Here is an 8,969-nt window from a genome sequence, read left to right on the forward strand (position 1 = left end):
CCTTGAATATGTTATATATTTTAAAATAAAACTAAGTGCATGTTTTATGGAGTACAAAGGACTGTTGAACGAAAATAATAATCTGAGTGCACAGAACGTCACTGTGGGCCATGCAATATTTGTGTTTAAGTCACGCTGGGCCTTGCCCTGCATTAATGAGAGAAATTACACCTGGTCTGTTTCACCTCTTTGTGCTTATCTCCACCCCCATCCAGGTGTCACCCATCTTCCTCATTAGCCCCAGTGTATGTATACCTGTATTCTCTGTTGCCAGTTTGTCTTGTCTTTTCTTACCAGCGTATTTTCCCATCTCCCTGCTTTCTCAAGTTCTGTTTCCTAGTTTTCCTAGTTTTCTGACCATTCTGTCTGCCCTGATCCCGAGCCTGCCTGCCGTTCTACACCTGCCTGACTCTGACCCGGTTACAAACCTCTGCCTGTCCTGACTCTGAGCCTGCTGTTCTGTACCTTATTGACTGCCTGGGATTACGGACCTCTGCCTGCCTTTAACCTGTCTGTTGCCTGCCCCCTAAACATCTGTGATTCTAGCTGTCTGCATCTGGGTCTTATCCTGAGTTCTGATATTACGAACTGGCCATGACTGACCCAGCAAACTAAGACCAGCTCCACAATGCTGTCTCCCTGCAAGGACACACCATTGGAAGACACGAGGAGTTACTGCAATGTCTTATGGAGGGACTCCATACCCTGGCAGAACGCCATGACCAGGAGTTCGATACATTGCTGGAGCAATTCTGCGGATTCCCTACTGGGCAGCGGGTCACATCCGTAATCTTCCAGCCTACCCCAGTGTCCCGAAAACCCCGCTTACCTCCTCCAGAGCGCTGGCTTTTCTCTCCCAGTGCTCCCTCATTGTCACACTTCTTCGTTCCCCTCGGACTGTTCGAGGATAGCGTATCTCAACGCTGATGTCCGGGGGGGCACTCACCTGGGCTACGGTGGTGTGGGAGCAACAGTCCGCCGCCTGCCTCAGTCTGGAGGAGTTGGAAGTGCGGAAGGTGTTTGATTCTCCGTTGTCCGGGAGAGAGGCTGCTCGTAAGCTGCTCCGCCTACTAGGGATGCAACAGTACAGTGGCCCATGGTTCAGTATGTATCACGTTTTGTGGGCCACAGTAACGGTATGGTTTCGCTATCTTTATATTTAAGGAAAAAAATAAACACATCACCCTTTTTGCAACACGTAGCTCTTCATCTCCCAATCCAGTACATATAGAACCGTCACAGTGAGGTAGCTTTGAGTCCCTCTGGAGGTCCAACTATCAGTGGAGAGAGCTAGATAGGATGTCTGTGTCAATTCATTTTCAATTTCTCTCTGTGATGTTTCATAGAGTTTGGGAATTAATTTTCTGCTGAAATGTGGGTGGGAGGGGACATTGTAACTCGGTTAAATTATTGTTGGAAGGCAGCAGTGAGAGATTGTTGTGTTTTCGCTAACAAGTGGACTCTCCTTGCACCAGGTCCAACTGCAAGGGATACGGCTGGGTGATGGCAAGTAAATGACACAACATGTTAGAAGTGTTTCCACTCGAGTAGCCGACAGTAACAAAGCAATGCTTGCAGACTGTACTTTCTTTGTTTACGGTCTTCTTAATCTCGTCATCGTATTGAGCGTTGAATCCAAAATGTTCCCACACAGCAGATTTGAAAGGCGCCAGTGCCTCTTCAAATTTGCTTCTCTCTGTCTCGCTAACGCTCGACATTGTCACATTCGAGGTGAGAGTTTCCCCTCTCTTCATGGGGCCCCCTTTAGGGAGGTTTCCTTCTGAAATGTCATTGCAAATCATCCATTGGTTGTTTAAGGTAGAGGGGGTTGCGGTCACTGCGGTTGCCACATTTTGAGACATTGCTGTGGAGTAAAGTTTGTCAGCCCTCAAGAGCCCACTAACGGCCTGGGGCCCCAAGCAGTTGTCTGCCTTGCCTGTTCACAAGGTGCGTGTCTAGTTCTGTGGATCTGAATATACAACGTGCGTGTCGTCTGCAGTGCAATAAGCAACTTTTGGAAATGATAGGAAAAGGCATATCGTAATTCTGCGGTCACGTGTGAGTATTGAACCATAGGGTGCGCACCACTGCATCCCTACCAGCTACGTCAAGACTCCCGTAGTGTGGAAGACTACACGGTGGATTTTCGCACATTGGCAGCTGAGAGTGCCTGGAGCACGGAAGCAATGTTCGGCATGTTCCTTCACGGATTATCGGAGGTGATCAAAGATTAGCTTGCAGCCCGGGAGCTGCCCATGGACCTTGACTCCCTCATAGCCTTGACCATCCGGATTGATGGGCGGCTTCGAGAACGTAGGAGGGAGAGGGAATCTGTGCCCTGTTGCCCTCGTTCGCCCTTGATTCCTACCTCGCCTCTGAGGAATCCCGGAAACCCCTGAAGTCTACATATCCAAGTGAACCCAACGTCACCCGAGTTCTCTCGGGAATTACAGAGGGCTGCTGACTCGCCTCCTTCGGTGTCCATGCACCTGGGTAGTGCTAGATTGACTCCGGCTGAGCACTTACGCTGACTCCATACCCAGAGCTATCTATATTGTGGAGCTACGGGACATTTCTTAGCTATCTGCCAATTAAAAACCCAGGCTCATCAAGAAGGGGCGAGTACTCTGGTGGGTCATACAGAACTTTTCCTCTCCCCTTACTCACAACCCTTTCCATGCTATCCTGCTGTGGGGGAACCAGTCGAAATCTCTCCGGGTACTCATTGACTCTGGGGATGATGAGAGTTTTTTGGACGCTACCCTGGCGTCCGAGCTGGGCATCCCCACTCAGCCCCTCTCCATTCCCATGGACATTAGAGCGCTGGACAGGCGCTCTGTAGGCCGGGTGACTCACAATACCACTCCTATCAACCTACGAGTGTCAGGGAACCACAGCGAGGCAATACAATTTATGCTGATTAAGTCTCCTCAGCTTCCCGTGGTATTGAGATTCTCTTGGCTCCAGCGGCACAATCCCCTCAGACTGGACTGCTGGTGCCATTATGGGCTGGAGACGTTCTGCAACGCCCATTGTCTGAAGTCAGCGCAGCCTGCCCCGGGATGTCTTCCTGTGGGATCAGAAGTTGCCCTGGACCTCTCCGCCATTCCTGCGGAGTGCCAGGACCTCCAGGAGGTTTTCAGTAAGGCCCTAGCCACTTCACTTCCTCTTCACCAACCCTATGATGCCGGGATCGACCTTCTCCCAGGCACCACACTGCCCCGGGGATGACTGTACTCTGTCGCATCCGGAGACCAAGGCAATTGAGACCTACATCGAGGACTCCCTAGCTGCAGGGTGTATCCGTCCTTCTGCCTCCCCTTCCGGCACAGGGTTCTTCTTTGTTTAGAAGAAGGACAAAACCCTGCGCCAGTGCATCGACTACCGGGGCTTCAATGACATCACGGTGAAGAACTGCTACCCGCTACCACTCATCACCTTGGCCTTCGAGCCGCCCTGGTCGCCACCGTTTTCTCCAAGTTGGACCTGCGGAACGCCTACCATCTGGAGCGGATACGGGCATGGGACTAGTGGAAGACTGCCTTCAACGTGGCCTATGGCCACTACAAATACCTGGTCATGCCATTTGCACTTACCAACACCCCTGCTGTGTTCCAGGCCCTGGTTAATGACGTTCTCCAAGACATGTTGAACCGGTTCGTTTTCGTCTACCTCGATGACATCCGTGTTTTCTCCCACTCAGCCCAAGAACACTGTCTCCTGCCAATGCTGTGAACTTCGGAACAAATGGTGTGAGAGCAACTCTGAGACACTGGTGCAGGTGTTCATTGGTGAACCTGGTGGGGTATTTGTTTTTCATAAAGTTCATTATGGAGTAGGCGGATTCACCGCTGTATGTGGAGCCAAACATGGTCAGGATGTATAGTGCCAGTTTCTTGAGAACAGGGACATCAGCTGCAGGTACCATATTTCCCCAGAAAGTGACAGGGTCACAATCACCAGCCTGCTCCTTTAAAGCCACATTTTCTTGCAGTTCAATCAACTCAATTTGCTGTGATGCAACATCTATCCATCTGAATACCTATTTGGCTTCTTCTGACAACTTTGTAACATTTGTGACCAAGAAGTGGTTCTGGATGAGCAGAAGCATTTCTCTTCCAACTGAAGTCATCAAAGCGAGCCGTGAAGTTATCCATCAGCTTCAGGATGAAATCAACATGGTTGAGAACATCTTTGTCTTCCTGTGTTTGCATCAGAAAATTGGGGAAGTGGACAAGTTCTCTCTGGAGATCATTTTTGAAAAACTCAAATGCCTTCTGGAAAGTCCGGACTGCTGTTATCATATCACACACTGTGTTTTCCCGTCCGCGCAGCTTAACATTCAGTTGATTAATGTGTGATGTAATCTCTGTCAAAAATGTTTCCAAAACTCCTAAAACGGAGTTGCCAATGTCACTATTTTGCTCTAATAAGCTTTGATTTCCTCCTGAATGCATTCCAAAACCGTGTCTTTGCTGAGCCATCTGACATTGTTGTGCAGTAAGTAGTAAGTCATCAAAACTGGCATTGGACTCAGTCAGAATGCCTCGTAGCAGGTGTTGTTGTAGGGATGATGATGCTCTCAAAATGTGGATCAGTTTCATCATCGTTGTCATGACCTCAGAATACGGCTATGCGAATCTCATGTTTTATAGCTGGCTAGGCTAACAACCTTCCTGGATGTGGTTATATAGGGAAGTGAACAGTTCGAGGTTTAAGTAGTTGAAGGAGAACTAGTGCCTGGTGGCCTCTATAACGAGCGCAGCAGTGGAGGATATCTTGACAAGGTTAGCACCGGAGTACGGTGGCCAATACATACGCTAGCTAGTGGGCTAAGTCAGCACAAGACAAGGAAGCCTGGCATCCTCCAGTAAAAGAGATAGGTAGGGGAGAGCTGTCACACAGCCTTGGAGGGCGAATCTTGCACTGTGACCCACATGCTGTTGGTGACAGACTGACAGTATACTCAACTCGCATAGAGTTAAGCTTACCCTAATGGGACTTGGGAAGATGCAGTACATTTTCGCAATACGGCTAAGCCAATTTTGCGAGAAGAAATAAGAAACCGTGCGTGGTCGTGCTCCCACTGTGACCTACGCAGAGTGAGAGGGATATAATCCATACTCTCAACCGTACTGATGGTCTGAAAGGTATGAAGTAGAACTGCAGAACAAAGTCGACTACAAATACAAAGTTGCCAATGTCTTTGCAATTGACACAAACAAGCGACGTATACAAAATATGCTTCAAATGAAAACCGAGATCACAGCATTAATATATAAACATCAATCATATTGAAATACATTTAATGTTCAATCAATTGAGTTCTATTTTGCTACTTGTAGAGTACTGTCTGTAATTTATCTCAACATATTTCATGATGTGTAGCCTAACGTGCTCAATGATGTGCTGTGATTTAGTGCATTTTTATCGGGTAAGCATTAGAATAAGCCACCTCAATATTTGCGGCCATAGGTGGTCATATCTCTTCAGGAGCTAATCCATCGTCTGTATTGTGAAATAATTATAATGTTAAGGAATTGTTAGATCCTTTCTTCAGATCCTATCAACACACACTCCAACAACGCACCAGCGACCATTCTCTCTGTGTGGTGTTTAGGGAAACGCATGTTATCTTCAGGTTGTAGGAAAGATGCATCATCAAAAAATTGTAAGCCTAAATTCCATTGCTATCGGAAACCGGGTCCTGGGCAGTTAGTCTACATCCTGGCTATTATTGTAAAGAGCTCCGCCTCCAAACAAGACCTAATCTGTTTGGTCCAGACCAGACCAAGTCTGAAACAATCATGGACATCTATGTCACAAGTTTGGACATTCACAGTAGAGTACGGTACCTCATACTATACTCTCGTGTGCTCTACTCTACTGTGCTGTACTGCACTTTACTGTTCTCTGCTTTTCTTTATTGTGACGTTACTGTACTTAGTTTTAGGATCCCCATTAGCTGTTACCAAGGCAGCAGCTACCCTTCCTGGCGTCCAACATTGAGCATTATACAAATTTACATTGCTCCATTAGAATATTACATTACAAAGAATAATGTGTGTGTGTGTTTTAGAGTATGTGTGTTAAAGTGTGTGTGTGTGTGTGTTTTCTCTACTGTACTCTACTGTGCTGTCCAAACTTGTGAAACATAAACGTCTATGATTGGTTCAGATTTGATCCGGCCAGGGCGAATGACAAAATTTCAACTACTTTTCAACGTCTATTGACGTCTGGTGTTGGTCGGTGTTCAGTGGGTGAGAGTGCTTGTTACATTAAATGGAAAGAGGGCGACTGGTAGGTGTTGTGATAGGTGTCCGTAAGAGCCAGGAGAGGTGACATTAGCTGGAGAGAAAGAGATCATTGTGAGAAAGAGAGCAGCGGAGAGACAGAGAGGCAGGTAGGGGTTGTCCAGACAGTTCAGTCTTGCTTTGACCACCAGATGACAGAAAGAGAAAAAACAGTTATGAGCTGAACATAACAGTATGCCATTGTAGTTTTTCAATTCCTTTTTTAATCACTTAATAATTCCTAAACACCCTTGATATCAGCAAAAACACTAACTTATTGGTAGGTCTACCATTACTTGCTACTTCTGTGAACTTCCATTATCCTCCCTCCTCATGAGGGAGAGAAATTAGAAAATATATTTGGTTATGGCACAAGGAAGCCAAGGTTTCTTAAACTTACAGAAGACAAATCATTTCTTCAAAACTAAATATGTGTTGATTTTAGTTGGCCGGGGTCTTTACTTCAACACTATTGTGTTTTGATGTATTTCAAATACCTTGTAAGACTTCTTCTGTTAGATGTTTTCTAAAAACCCCTTTTCCATCTATTTGACCAGAAATCAAAGCCTTTGTTTATTCCCAATTTTCAGGACAGAACATTTTTGAAGAATGTATATTTCCCTTAATTTCTCAAAAAGATCAACTCTTAGCTTTCATTTGACACCCAATTTGACATACACCTATGAACTTCACATGTTGGTGCTCATGGGTCCTTTCAGATGGAAATGCCCTGTGCTAGCATACCTGTGTAATTTCCAGCAACAATGCCATGGTCTCATCAATGCGCTCGGCTGGGATAACAAACCCAACAAAATATGCAGGAGAGAGGAAGAGGAGGGAGGCGACCAAAGGAGGGCCAGTCAGGAAGAATTTTGTGTTGAGCTTTTCCTTTTTTTGCACTGCATGGATCACTGGAGTGGTTGAATGCAGCATTGCTGTATGGTGCACTCAAAATGACTTGTAGTTGAGTAGCCAGCAGCACAGAGTGAGCAGCAACCCAAAAGAGGTCTTGATTTAAATGCAACAGAACCCCTCTGGATATAGACCCCAATATGGTGCCAGGGAATGCAAGTAAACAGGGCAACAGAGGCCAGTTTAAGACCCAAGCCCCTTCTTTCCCAGTCTCACATAGACACACATACACCCTAACCGACACTCCCATGTCTGACCTATTTAGTCTCAATTTTAATTGCAGCCTCGAAAATTGCAAATGCAGATTTGACAAGTAGATGTCACACAATCACAACAACGACTGCCAAGCAGCCCTGAATTTAGATTAGCCTCACTCCTGTATAGGCTATTACTGAAACAAGCTGGCCAGACCCGAGGGGTATACTACGAAGGAAGCTAGATCTACTCAATGTTTTCTAAAGCTAGCCAGCTGCAGTTAGCTTCACATTCCAGCTCCAGCTCAATCTGTACTTCGACTGTGGATATTGCTTGCTTATCAATGCACAAGCAGCTTTTTTGCCACTCCTATCGATAACATAACTGTATTAAGTGGGGTTGGGGAGTATCGGATTACAAAAGATGGTAACTGTAATCCCAGTAAAAAATATTGTAATCAGAATACAGATACTTTTGAAAAAAATAGATGATTACTTCGAGGATACTTTTACATTCAGAAAGGATGTTTGCGGAAAAAAATCTTCGACACCTCTATGTTTTATCAATGACGTTCAAATCAGCATTGAAAAAGGTGCAAATTTAAGTTTGTTCCACCTGAGCGAGTCTGACCACAAGTCAGAGACCACTATGATGACACACCAAATACAAAAACAGATTCCCTACCAAAAGAAGTAAGAGATAAAAATAACAAATAATTAAAGAGCAGCAGTAAATAACAATAGCGGGACTATATACAGAGTCAATGTGAAGGGGCACCGGTGTCGAGGTAACTGAGGTAATATGTACATGTAGGTAGAGTTATTAAAGTGACTATGCATAGATAATAACAGAGTAGCGTAGAAGGGGAAGGGGGGCACTGCAAATAGTCTGGGTAGCCATTTGATTAGATGTTCAGGAGTCTTATGGCTTGCGGGTAGAAGTTGTTTAGAAGCCTCTTGGATCTAGACTTGGCACTCCGGTACCGCTTGCCATGCGATAGCAGAGAGAACAGTCTATGACTAGGGTGGCTTGAGTCTATGACAATTGTTATGGCCTTCCTCTGACACCGCCAGGTATGGAGGTCCTGGATGGCTGGAAGCTTGGCCCCAGTGATGTACTGGGCCATACGCACTACCCTCTGCAGTGCCTTGCGGTCGGAGGCCGAGCAGTTGCAATACCAGGCAGTGATGCAACCCGTCAGGATGTTCTAAATCATGCAGCTGTAAAACCTTTTGAGGATCTGAGGACCCATGCCAAATCTTTTCAGTCTCCTGGGGGGAATAGGATTTGTCGTGCCCTCTTCACGACTGCCTTGGTGTGCTTGGACCATGTTAGTTTGATGGTGATGTGGACGCCAAGGAACTTGAAGCTCTCCACAACAGCCCCGTCGATGAGAATGGGGGCGTGCTCTGTCCTTATTTTCCTGTAGTCCACAATCATCTCCTTTGTCTTGGTCACATTGAGGGAGAGGTTGTTGTCCTTGCAGCACACGGTCAGGTCTCTAACCTCCTCCCTATAGGCTGTCTCATCGTTGTCACTGTTGTGTCATCAGCAAACTTAATGATGGTG

This window comes from Oncorhynchus gorbuscha, linkage group LG08, assembly GCF_021184085.1.
Source record: "Oncorhynchus gorbuscha isolate QuinsamMale2020 ecotype Even-year linkage group LG08, OgorEven_v1.0, whole genome shotgun sequence".
Lineage (NCBI taxonomy): Eukaryota > Metazoa > Chordata > Actinopteri > Salmoniformes > Salmonidae > Oncorhynchus > Oncorhynchus gorbuscha.